This window comes from Macrobrachium nipponense, chromosome 7 (genome assembly GCF_015104395.2).
Source record: "Macrobrachium nipponense isolate FS-2020 chromosome 7, ASM1510439v2, whole genome shotgun sequence".
NCBI classification, from domain to species: domain Eukaryota; kingdom Metazoa; phylum Arthropoda; class Malacostraca; order Decapoda; family Palaemonidae; genus Macrobrachium; species Macrobrachium nipponense.
In genome coordinates this window covers 27,897,101-27,911,742 of record NC_061109.1, presented here as the reverse complement: position 1 = coordinate 27,911,742, position 14,642 = coordinate 27,897,101, and the positions used below count along the sequence as shown (strand labels likewise).

The following is a 14,642-nucleotide window of genomic DNA, read 5'->3' as shown; positions in this document are numbered from 1 at the left end:
GGACATTAAGCCTTTTTAATGGGTCAGATATGTTTCAGGTCGAAAATAATTTACCATTTCTGGACGTTCTGGTTCACCATGACCCTGTTACTTTTAACTTACATTTACTGTAAACAGAAAAGATACCAACGCAGAAATGTATATTCATTTTTATTCATACCATAGCCGACGTATAAAGTCTAATGTAATCGTCAACATGGTAATGAGCCGACTTTGGATTTGTGATCCACAGTACATACTAGACAAGGAAATAGAACACATAAGAGAGGTTTTCATGAGACTGGGATACCCAAAATATTTTATTTACCAATTGTTTACCAAGGCTAGAAAAAACTTTTATAATCCACCGACCGGGAAATATAAATTCAAAAGTAGTCAGTGTATTCCGGTGCCTTATTATCATTTGTAAAGAGTGCAACATTTATTAAAACAGAACAGGGAAAATAGGTTGGATTTAGCTTTTAAGTATCATAGGTCATTAAATCAAAGTTGATTAATAGTCATGAAAAAGAAAGGAAAGAAGACGTTGCGGTTTACGTGGTACCGTGTAAAGATTGTAATAAGTGTTATTATGGGGAATCAGGCAGGGGATTGGGTATAAGGTTAGAAGACCATAAACGATCATGTAGGATAAAATCGAAATATAGTTCAGTTGCCGGACACACATTAGAGTTAGGGCATGTCATTAACTGGGAAGGAGCAAAAGTAATCTACAAAGGTAATAACGTAGGTAGACGCAGAGTAGTTGAAGGGGCTCTTATTAATATTTTAAAAGTATTTGAGTTTAACAAATCATATACCCAAGAGGATGCACTTTTAAATTATTTGCTTCTTAAAACTATAAATATTAGTACAGACGTTGTTTGCACCACTCCTACTGCCCAGGTTACTCTTTCTCCTGCCCAGGCATTGGAAGGAAGAGCCCCCATTGCAGGTGCCGATGCAGAAGGTATGGACGAGGGAGCAGCCGAACACACTGAGGAAGTAGTTCAACCACGGCGATCGGCTCGTCTTTTGACAAGACAACATTTGAATGAGGGAATTACATGATTAGGATAGTTTGTTTTTGTTGTTATCTTTCTTGGAGACCGTCCTAGCTTCTTTTCTGTCATTCGTGACTTCATGTATATTTTTGAAAAAGGAAAAATCAGTACACCTGATGAGGACTACTGAATAATTAGACAAAAGCTCCCGTCATATAAGAATTTTTTAATACACATCTTACATGAGTGTGGACTTTTATTAATTCTATATATATATATATATATATATATATATATATATATATATATATATATATATATATATATATATATATTACACACACATACATGTAAACAGAGCATCTAGGTTTTCCGAGTAGGTGCTAACATCTGCTGCGGTCACGAAAAAGGATGTGAGAATAGCAACCGTCTTAAATGGAATAAAGATTATTTATACAAATAAACCTACATTAAGCATATGTATACGTACATGTGTGAAATATCTTGTTAAAACAAAATTCCATCTAATACAGGGAGCCCATAAAAACGCCACAAAAGGTAGAAAGTTAGTGATATATATGTCAACAGACAGGGTCTGTAGATAACGAATGAAATAAGTTAGAGAAAATCGGTATTTATACCAAGATTTCCTGATCTCAGCCGTTAGGTCACTCCTTTTATTACACATACACGCATATATATACAAATATGTATGTATGTATGTATATAAGTATCTATACACATCGCATAGATATTTAACACACACACAATATATTATATATATATACTATAGGTATATATATATATAAATATCTATATATATATATATACATATATACATATATATATATATATATATATATATAAATGTGTGTGTGTGTGCCAAATATCTATGCGATGCGTTTATATATATTAAATACATGTAAATTTTCGAAAAGTAACATAACACTCTGACACACATTTCCAAAATAATCTAATAACATTTTGTGCAATCACCATAAAGTAAGTGGAGCTCAAAGTGCATAAAATTACACTTTGTTAGCATCAGTTTAATTTTTATGATGAACCTTGAATGGTGCGTAAAAGGATTACACTTCTCATGGTCGTAAACTGTATCACCTGAGTTAATTTTGTATTAAGCTTGTTTTGATAAAACACTGAAATTATGATTGTTCTTTGAAAACGTGACAGTAAATTACAGTAAAATAACACAAAACGAGAAGAAACTGATCTGCGTTTATAGTTGGAACTAAAAGTGTGTTATTTAACGATCAATGTCGCTTTTTTACTTTGAAACACTTCTTTAGCGATTCGCTTACCCGGAACACAATTGGCAACGAACGAGTCAGACCTAGTAAGCAATAAATCTGATCTTCGAATATGAGGATCTGCAGTTATTTGAAGTTAATTCATTGCAGACGGTAAATGAAAATGAAAAGGATTCAGTCGGAAGGAATCGTGTCAACATCCTCTGTGCATATGTTCTTATGACCACATAAGGAAACTTGTTTCCGGTTACCCTCAGATACAGAACTGAATGTCAATTCCGCTTTGTCTCAGATTTAATGGAGAGCAATTTCGCCCTTAAATAAGGTTACTTTTCTTCGCAAGACAAAGCTATTAGAAGCATAGTATAACTAAGAGTCAAACTGGAACTTCCCAGTAAGTTTGAAAGTAATCTTTATGGACAATTGTATAAGTAGTAGTATGGGATTTTGTATCTGAAAATTAAAATAAACAAATATACACACACACGCGCGCGCGCACACACACACACACACACATATATATATAATATATAATGTATGAGTGACAAATATTTTAACAATTAACCTGTATGTATCACAGATAAATACATACTAAACTAGAACTGTTTACTGTACACACACACACATATATATATACACACGCGCGCGCACACATATATAAATATATATATATAATATCTATATATATATATATATATATATATATATATATATATATCTTTACATATATATATGTAGATATATATATATATATATATATATATATATATATATTTATAATTATAATTATAAGTGCGTGTATTCTGAGTTATGCTTTATAATTACTCATGAGCATCTGTCGGCTTCTTAGATTCATTAATCTACTTATTTTCCGTTTATCAAATTATACTGCGTCACGAAGACGCCTAGGGTTCGACTTCTTGCACAACGCGGAAGATAGCACAGCATCAAAGGACGAATTTATGACATATACGTTCATAGAAAGACCACGCAACGCCGCCTTGAAAAAGTGAAATTATAAAAAGAGATTTCTAATGTAAAAGAAACACGTTCGATAATTATAATGACACATTGCACTGGTTCCAGTGTGGGATGCGGACAGACAGAATAGGATGCCGCCACAACGGCAAGCCAACGATGTAAGCGGCGAGGCAAATAGGCTTATGTTGTTTATATCTAAAGCTTTATGACATTCATCGGTTTCAAATTATCAATTTCTTATATCTTGCTATCTATATGTTTTTCGATAAATGAAAACGGGTGTGCGTCGATGTGTGCGATATGTTATATGAGTGTTTTATAACGATTGCTATGATGCGTGATCCCAGAAATTAATATCGTGTGTTTGGACAGGAAAATGAGATAAAGTAATTAGCCTAATCTCTGTTAAGGGCAATCACGATAAGTGCATTTTCTTGTGTTAAGAGGTCAACACTAGACTAATAAAACAAAGCAATTAAAACCCAAAGGTCGGTGGTGGTGGGGACGACGGCTCTAGACGCCATAGGGTCCCTCGCACCCCCTGAGGAAATAGGGAGCGTCGACCATGTCAACACTGAGGCCCCTCACAATGCCATGCAGGAGTAGTTTTTAGCTCTTCGTAGGATCCGCAATATGACAGGCACTTTTACAAAGATCATATTAAAGATACTCCTCTCTTTTTATCTTCTCCACGTTCCGCCAACCGAGGATTACTTGCTTGTTTTTATGGTCATGGCATCATGCTTCATTTGGCAAACATCTTGGGGACTCCTTCCAGTACGGCAGCGGTGTGATGATCGGTGCCTTCGATCACAGCACCACTATGACATCAAAATTAGCACTAGCTTACTCCATCAGAAAAGACAGAGAACTGAAGATTCTAACACGCAAAAGAGGGAGACATATACAAATATACACAGATATATACATATACATTTATGTATAATATATATATATATATATATATAATATATATATATATATATATTATATACATATATATATACATATATATATATATATATATATATATGTATACACACACACACACACACACACACAAAGTTGGCTCCAGTAGGTGGTACCTTTCTGGCGGTCAGGCAAGTATTTTGAGTTGAGGGTTTTAGCTCCACGCCTTTTTCCAACGAAATCAACAACTATCAGGCACATAACAGACGTGTCAGGTCAAAAGATAAACGAAGTGATTTCACGAAAATAAATGCTCTTACACATTCACGCTCCTGATTTGGCATAACCGATCGGACGTCCTGAATATTCCAAATAATACTCACGCCTGAGTACTTGCTTTATTATGGAATGGCAACAAAATGATGGCCAAGAAAATCTTTCGGTGTATTCATATCTTCCTTTGATATGAATGGAACAAATTAGTAGTTCAGAAATGACTGTATTGTTAACCGTTCAGGACCTTATTCTAACGCATTTGTTTCAGTTATTATTAGAAGTAGCCATTATTACCTAACTGGGTTGCAATTTTCAAAAGTAGAACGTAATATTTAATCGTTTGTATTTAGATCACTTGTATACAGGAGTATTCTTCGAAAGTTAACTAATTAGGAAGATTTCAGTTGCCTTGGGTAAAAGAGTTTGCATTCTGTGTAAGTGGTATCAGTCTAGTGGGAAATTTTGTCCAAACTACTGGTATGATCAGACGAAATAGGCGCCTAGCACTCTCGCTGACGCTTCATTTCGTGAAGCTCATGGTTCAGCTTTAGGGACGTCGAATTGCACCGCATCATACACAATGATTTATATTCCGCCATCTCCTGATGAAAAGCAATTCCACCTCCTGCGTTTCTATTTAGGGGACTCCCAGAGTTTAGAGGCTTTCCATGAGTGAGGCAGGTCATTTCAAACGTCATTCCATTGGCAAAACTACGAAATACTTGATGGATTACACATATTCCAAAGATATCTGGAACATGGGACTAGAGTCGGAACTTTATCGAAATAATTCATGTTTCCGTCGTTGACTAAAGTATTAAAGTTACAGCAATTGTAAGTATTAAGTCGAAGTGAGAAAAATCAAATAAAATAAAAAAGGTTTGTCACACCATTCATCATTAAAGCTGACATACTTCAGTAACGCCATAATGAGTATACAAAGAATACGCCCTCATAAGCAAAGGGACGATGAAAATTGCTTTAGATGATATTTGCAAGAAAAAAATAATGAAGAGATAAAAGTTGCTTTTTATAATCCTGCTCAAGACCACAAGCAGATTTAGTTAATTAGCAAAACTGATGGAAATTCATATCGAAAATTATGGAAAAATTATGGTCGTGTATCCTGTAGATGTTTGTATGCATAATGACTGAGTTAATCCCATGAAAAAAAATCCGAATTATTGTAACAATAATAATAATAATAATAATAATAATAATATAATAATAATAAATAAAATAATAATTAATAATAATAATAATAATAATAATAATAATTGAAAAAGAAAGCCACAAAAATTACCGTGTATAACTTGTTTACTTATAAATATATACATTTTATTTTACTCAACACTCGAGTACTTTCAGGCCCTATCTGTGGCCCTTTCTCCAGAGATGTGTAGGTTGTCAGCCTGGGTACAAAAAAAAAAAAGGCCCAGCAGGACTTTGACCCAGGCTGACAACTTACACATCTCTTGAGAAAGGGCCACAGATAGGGCTGAAAGTACTAGAGTGTTTAGTAAAATAAAATGTATATATTTAGTAAGTAAACAGTTATGCACAGTAATTTTGTGGGTTTCTTTTTCAATCTTCAGGGGAAGATTTTGTTTGGTTCAATAATAATAATAATAATAATAATAATAATAATAATAATAATTAATAATAATAATAATAATAATAATAATAGCTAAATTTCACTGTTATCAAAATGAAAATAAAGGTACTAGAGACTCATATATCGAGCAAAGAAATCGAGTTTATTACGAAAACTGTGTCAGATTCAGTAATTTTCGGGAAATGAAATGTTCCGTATGTCTGGGAAAGATTAAAGATGACCGCTTCCTCGTCATTATTACAATGAAAAATATATAAGCCGCATGTGAACAATTAATGACCTAATTACGTAACTGCAAAAAAAAAAAAAAAAAAAATTCAAATGACTCTCACTATGCAAAATGCAAATACTTTCTAATTCCACTAGACACCTGATTTGGATATACATAGGAACGTCTTTATATTTAGGAAATGGAATAAAGCTCAAAGAATTTATATATTCATTACAACTATTTTAAAATTATCTCTCTCTCTCTCTCTCAATAATATCTGCATTTAAATGGTCATTACATAATTTTAATCGTATACCCCACCACACACCACACACACACACACAGACACACCCACCACACACACCACACACATATATGATATATATATATTATATAGATAGTACGTATACATATACATCATATATGATATATATTATATATATATATATATATATATATATATATATATATATAAATGTGATTTTCAAAACATATGTAGAATGGGCCATGAAAGCTATAATAAGACAACTGCAAAATATGTATTCGTATATCTTAGTTCTTTAGCATTATAGTGAAACTTCCTATTCCATCTCAGTACGACGGCACATTACATCGTGGCATGTTTGTACACACATATACTATCATACATACATATATATATATATATATATATATATTATATATATATATATATATATATATATATATATATATATATATATATATATATATTATTATATATATAAACATATACAGTATGTATTGATGAATGAAGTGGGCGGTACAAATATCAATCAAAGCAATAATGGTTATAATTCCTATTGGATATTAAGGCCAGGGTTCATTTATCCACTATGTGGTGTACTTCATTTTCCTGCTTGACAGTACACAGTAAAAGAAAGTAAAATTGAAAACAAACATATATTCGTAGACGTGGTACCTAAAACATTCAAAGTTTCATGCTACTTAAACTTCGCGTTGAAAGAAATCTCACTGTCCAGTCCCTAAATATACTCCAAATAATTCGTAGTTTCATTTCACCGCCGTGTATTCCTATCTTTAACCCAGCATCTGATTTTTCATGCCGGTTTATTCATCTCGGTGAATTACTGTGTCCCTTAGCTTTTCATATTTGCTTCGCTTCTAGTCAAATTTAATTCATTTAGGTAATAATGCAGCACTTAATTTGCTTATATATTGTAGCCCTCATTTTTCTTTTCTTTTTTTTTAATTGCTGTACCTTTGACCACTTTCATTGTCATTTCGAGGATATAAATCAAGATGGATTTTTTTTCAGAAACTGGGAAAAATAAAACGAGACAAAGTTAAAAGAGTTGGGCAACCAAGTATGTAAAGCCCAAGAATAAAGGAACAAAACTAACAAGGTGGAAACCAATGCAGCTGGGTATAAGAAGGGCACTACAGACAACCAGTTTACATGATGAGTGCGACACTTTTTCAAAATGTCTTTGTAAATGTTTTATAGAATCATTATTGTTTATTACCCACTAAAGCCTGGCTTTGGATTTGTCCAGGCTTCCAGTTTTCACTCTCATCACTCATCTGAATTCCATCGAACATTAACAAAATGTTGACAACATTCAGACAAATACAAATATACAAACGTATACATGCATACATACATACACACACACACACACACACATACACACACACACACACACACACACACATATATATATATATATATATATATATATATATACATGTATGGGTGTGTATATGTGTATACATACATACATACATACACATACATACTACACACAACACACACACACACCACAACATATTATATATATATATATAATATATATATATATATATTATATATATATAAACCCTAACTTTATATTAAATTTTTCATTGTTGTTATTTGGTCCTAACTTTGCACTTGCCAAACTAAATTTGGCAAAAAGATCGTTCTTGTTATTATATTTATCATTCGTAGGGAAAACTATGGAACTTCAAACCTCAATCTCAATATGGTAACAACAATAAGTGAACAATAAAAAAAATCACTCACCCAAAAACAGAAGGACGAAAGATGAAAAAGAAAAATGACAACGAGAGAGTAAGGCAGAGATGGAAGAGTCTGTTGCGTTCCAATGCAACAGACGTTGTCCTTACCATGTAGATCGCACCAACGTAAGGAAGCGGAAGTTTTAAGGTAGGAAACCCTTGTCCCATGAATGTCCTTGGAAATGAAAACACTTTCACATAGAACTATTGCAAGACAAATTGAATAAGCTTTGAATGTGTGAATTCAGACTAAAAAGACGTAATCGCGTAATCCAGCTATGTTCTCGGAATCTGTACATTAATATACTACAAAATAAAAAAAGTTAGATTATAACACCAAATACAGTTACCCAGGTGACAGATTTGTCTTTATATCTATCACTGGAAACCAGTTGCCGTCTTCCTGGATTATTAGAGTCTTAATAGTCAGAACACAATCTCAGGTAATTAAAATCCACGTCTGGCAGAATGAAATAATAAAAAATGAATTTTGTCTCTTGACATTTTCTTTAGTCGTATCTTATTGACAAGACTAATGAATCTACGTATTAAAAAATTACAAAGGGTTTTTTGGGATTAAATTATGAACAACTTGCTCCATTTCGGAAATTACCCGAGACAATAATGATTCACCATTCATTTGTTCACATTCTGAACCCCGTCACAAATAAACAGATAACAAATAAACGCAATGTGACTTAAGAACAAATCCTTATCAAATGATCATTATTTGTTCATTGTAAATCTCAAGGATTTCACAACAAATAATAATTTTGAAAGATGAATTCGTTTCAGCGTTCTCCAATAAATATAGTTACATGGAATGTTTACTGGGATAAAAATGATATAGAATAACAATAAAATAAAAATAAACTTAAATTTTGAAGGAAATTTTGAGACTGAGGGGTGGGAGCGCTATTTATTTACTTAAGATTACACATAGCATGGGTTTACCCAATTGTTCTGTAAATGTCAGAACTTCACCTTCTGGTTTCCTTAATTTTGAGTTCATCGCAAACACACACACACACACACACACACACACATATATATAAATATATTATATATATAAATATATATATATATATATATATATATATATATATATATATATAAGATATATTTTATATATATATATATATATATATATATATATATATATATATATATATATATAATACCTATTTAATTGTAAAGCATAATTTTCTCTTAAGTTCTGTAATTCTTCAGATTTTTTGCATACAAATATGATGCAAAATGCATTCAAGTACAGGACGACTGAACCTCCCATAGGCAGGAAATTCATTTCTTTATAACATTTTAAACAGACGAAAAAAAAAGGGTACTTGAAGTCAAAACAGGAGGCCAGAATCTCTCTCAATTTTCCTTACTGGACTGATTTACCATCATTATTATAATTATATATATATATATATATATATATATATATATATAATTATATATATATATATATATATATATATTTAAATGTACGTATGTGCGTGTGTACACATCTATATATAAAACGATTGACCACTTGGTTCCGATGGTGAGGATGGTTCTATTCCATCTGTAATAAAAATATTGAGTCAATCAGTTATACGTATTATGAATGAGCATCAACAGACTTTCTATCCTTCTTGTGGTCAGGTCGGCCATGAGACCTCGTTCTGATTACTCAGGATGCAGGTTATATTTCCGTTACCAAACATGAGAATTACTTCATATTTTCACGCTTGGGTCTAAGGATTTGTTCTGACAAGCGTATGCAAAAAATCTGAAGAATTACAGAACTTGTGAGAACATTATGACTTTTACAATTAAATAGGCTATATATGATATATATATATATATATATATATATATATATATATACATATATATATATATATATATATATATATATATATATATGTGTGTGTGTGTGTGTGTGTGTGTATTATATATTTATATATAATACATACTCAATTGTAAAAGACATAATGCTCTCTAAAGCCCTGAAATTCTTCAATTTTTAGCATACGCTTGTCAGAACAAACCCTTGGACCCAAGTGTGTAGAAATATGAAGTAATTCTGATATCTGGTAACGAGAATCTAACCTGCATCCTGAGTAATCACAACGAGGTCTCATGGCCAACCTGACCAAGAGAACGTGTACGCGTTTATAAGTATACTTAAATATGAAATATAAGTATACTTATAAAACAAGTATACTAAGTATGAAAATGTGTACCAACACACACAAACACGTATGTATAGACACATATATGTATACATAAGGTATTTTTTACCAACACAACTTTCTCATTAGAGAAATGATGGCCCCGAGAAAGGAGGCCACAAAGATTATTGCTGTATTCACACATATCTGAAGGATAGTGGGAACTCAAGATGATTAGCCATTTCACAAACCTGCCTAAAAACACCCACCAGCAGCGTTATAACAATTCTACACACAAACACGCAAACACAGAGCGCCAATATAGAGTATGTGTTGTTGTGGATAACAATGATTTTTTAAAGTTCTATCAATGTTTTACTCTAGATACTTTGTCTACCTTCCATTTGAAATTGAAGACTGCCAACAGGACAACTAACCCGTGCCTCCTATCATTACGGTACCTGTCACCTAAAGAGGAGCGACTTAAAGAGGCGTAATAGACAGCAAAATAAGGTCAAGGCTTTCAGTCGTGCTCCTACAAAGACCCGAGTCCTTGGCCAATTCCAACCGACAGTTCAAGTCTCTTTGTTGCCGGAGTATTCAAGGGGTCTACGTATTCAAGGGCCTATCATCGTGTTCACAGTCTTTCCACTTTCAAAAAAGGAGACAAAAAGAAGCAATGTGCATTCTTTCCAATCGTGACATAAACATACTCATTCTTTGAAAACACATCAACTGGAAGATTACCAGGTAGATTAGCATAGTACTCGGTCAACATTCACTTTTCTTGTCTAAAATTTGAAAAAAATGATTTTATTGCATCAAATTACCATACTTGTTAGAGCAAAACATTATTACTGAAGGAATTTCCAAAAATATTCCATTTGTAAAACAATACAAAAAAATTGATACACACACAGCCACACACACGCACACAAAAACACACACACACACACACACACACACACACACAACACACATATATATATATATATATATATATATATATATATATATATATATATATATATATATATATATTTCTATCTGCACATACAGCCATGATATTTAGCAGCATGGCGTAAGTACGTAGGCCTTTCCTTTTTTCACCGAATATAACGTTCAGTTTTAGGGAAAATTACTAATCGCAACAAAATCTGCATTTCCTTAAAGAACCATTCAAACATTCTAAAGAACGTAGACAAAACTTTCTGTGGATAAAATACAAAAGGCTTCTATTATTTTAAATTTTCTAGCAAGTCAATTCCTTTATATAAGTAGCATTTTTACAATCTTATGACACACATAAACATAAATATATACTATAATATATATAATCATATAATATGTATATATATATATATATAATATATATATATATATATATATATATAATATATATATATACATTATATATCATATAAACCAAAGTCTCATCAATGAATTGGTGTATACGTTCATGACACAAGCAACTTCGCTTCTGTGGATAAAATATACAACAAAAGACCATTCTATATATATTTCAATATCTGAATTTCTGTTGCTAAAGCCAACGTCAACTTTTCCACATTATAGTGAATAAACAAATAGCCAAGTTTTTACATGACTAAAGGTCTATGTAAATTAGTTTTGATACCATATAGGTTTCCATCGACATTTAATACTAAGGTAAGGTCCATTACCCTTATTAAGGTGATCCATGGGATACAAGACGAGATACAATATATCAAGGAATTTATCACTCCGACGCACACACAATAGGAATGCTCCATAGACTCCACTATAGTATATCCATATAGGTGGTTTCACACCTGTATGTTTGAGACATGGTAACCTCAATTCTATATATAGAAGGGTATATAATATATATATATATATATTCATATAATATGTGTATATATATATATATAATATACTCTATATCATATACACCAAAGTCTAAGGTATTATCCGTACTCTGAAGGTTGCGCACACGTTCCTGTTGTTTGACCGCATCCGAGGAACAATTGATGCCGACCTCTAATCTGGATAGCATGCAATGGCCGGAAGGCATCCACCTGTGATTATGATCAGTAAACACACATTCGAACAGATTACTTCCTCATAAACTAAGTCCCATCCATCCTTACTTGGATTTGGTAATCTACCTTTATGTATTTCGTTTCAGATCATTTTCCTTATTGTAAGTTTCTAATGCCTAAACAGATTATACTCGCTTCCAAACTTCAGTACTCTGTTTATTAAAGGTGTAAGCAACACCTTGTGATAGACTTTCTCCAACAAATTAATCGTATACCATTTTGTCTTCTTTAAGCTAATTTGTGTAAATTCCTTCCAATAATACATTATAATTTCTTTTAGAAGAGGAAATGAACTCTTTCCAGGCAGTTATCATTTCATTTTCAGTAACTCACAGCAATTCCTTAGACACACTGAATAAATAAGAATCGGAAGAACAATAGTCTTACAAATGCTCTGCAACCTTTCGAGGTACCTCTATCAAGACTGTAATGCGCCTTTTTTTTAATCAATAGTTACATACTCACAAAAAGTCTCTTCAAGGTTTAATTTATTTACAGAACGGTACGACTGAAATGATATACCAATTAAATTCTGGTCAAAAGCACAATCCTTCACTAGTTGCCGATAACAACAGTTCAAACCTTTATAGAAATACTTCATTTGAACACTTTCTATGACTTAAGAAATCTCTGTCTTACTCTGTTGAATTCCCAACCTCTCAAGGTAGCCAGTTATCACCAAAGAGAATTTCCGAAAAGCCAATGCACGTTAACGAGTAGATTTTTGTCCCTCTCGCCTCCTGTCGCAATGTGGCAAAGACGATGGCACATCACCCTCTACTTCCACAACGGACTCAGTTCCATGGGCCTAAGCATCAATCACTAACGTGATATCCGTCACCAACACCGGCAAGGCCACAGTTTTTAACAACTTGTCATTACAAAAAGAGTGTCGCTCACATACATACATGGATAAGTGAACCTATGTACCACATTGACTTATACAGAAACATTTGTCTATACACAATTGCACATGTACACACAACGCAAGAATAACACGTACACTTACGAAACCATACAACTGTACTATAGTAATGCGTTACATAATTATACTACATGTAACTGTTTTTTACCGTAATCTTATGCAGTCATGTGCTATCAGCATTTTTCTTTCATCAATGATTTTTCTATAACCCCATAACATCCTTATTTGTACTAATCTGAATCAATAACAATGAAAGATAAAGTGTGTGACTTCTGCGTTTGTATATATTGTAGAAACTGGGTAAAAGTATACATCTGCTGGTTGGACTTAGATCTGTTCTTCAATATGCATATAGTTTATATGAAAGCATGGAAAAATATATGTGAATATTATAAAGAGTATTCAAATCATCCCATGAAATATATGTATATGAAAGTGGAGGTTAACAATTCCGTTACAGATAATGTGTTACTCATATTTAATTAAGCAGAGATAACACACAGACACGCGCGCCCGCACACACATACATATATAACCCCAAAATACAAATGGCTATACTATATCGACCCATATAAACACACATACAGATATTAAACTATAAAACAATTTACATATAAGACAGAAATGCAGGCAGCTTCATCGTCTAGATGAGCACCTCTCTTTTTTAATCTAACATTAAAGAGCACGATGTCATGACGTCAGTGGCGACTCCAAAGAAAAAAAAATAAGTGATGTCCTTTGCGGGTCACTTCCTAAGAAGCAACATATTATAGGTAATATCTTCAGTGTTTGTGGGAGTTAGCCATCGCTCGTACAGGACGAAAAACATTTTCATCAACTGTAACTGTAAATTTGCCTACGTAAAGCTTAACAAATCGATAACCCCCTCTTATACAGATAGTACAATGATGGAAGAATTCTCGTCTCATTTGTGATTCAATTTTTCCTTCATTGTAATACTAGTTAATATCCTTGTTTCGCTTTTTCTTTTTTTATTTCATTGTAATTCTAACTGTGACTGAAAGCGCAACACTTCGAATGACCGAATAATGTAACTTTATTTTTCTTACGTGTCTTAAGACGGGTTCTGCAACTTGAGATGTATCATGCAAATACGATAGGCGTGTGTATACGCTCTTCTGATAAAGCATACTTCATACACAACCAAAATCATTTACATGTATACTTATA

At 32.6% G+C, this 14,642-nt stretch overlaps 1 protein-coding gene across 7 annotated transcripts in view; it reads right to left on the bottom strand.

The window, feature by feature from the left end:
- The window catches only part of LOC135217790 (potassium voltage-gated channel protein Shaker-like), a 693,892-nt gene that overhangs the window by 325,274 nt on the left and 353,976 nt on the right, over positions 1-14,642 (bottom strand). The window lies entirely within an intron of this gene.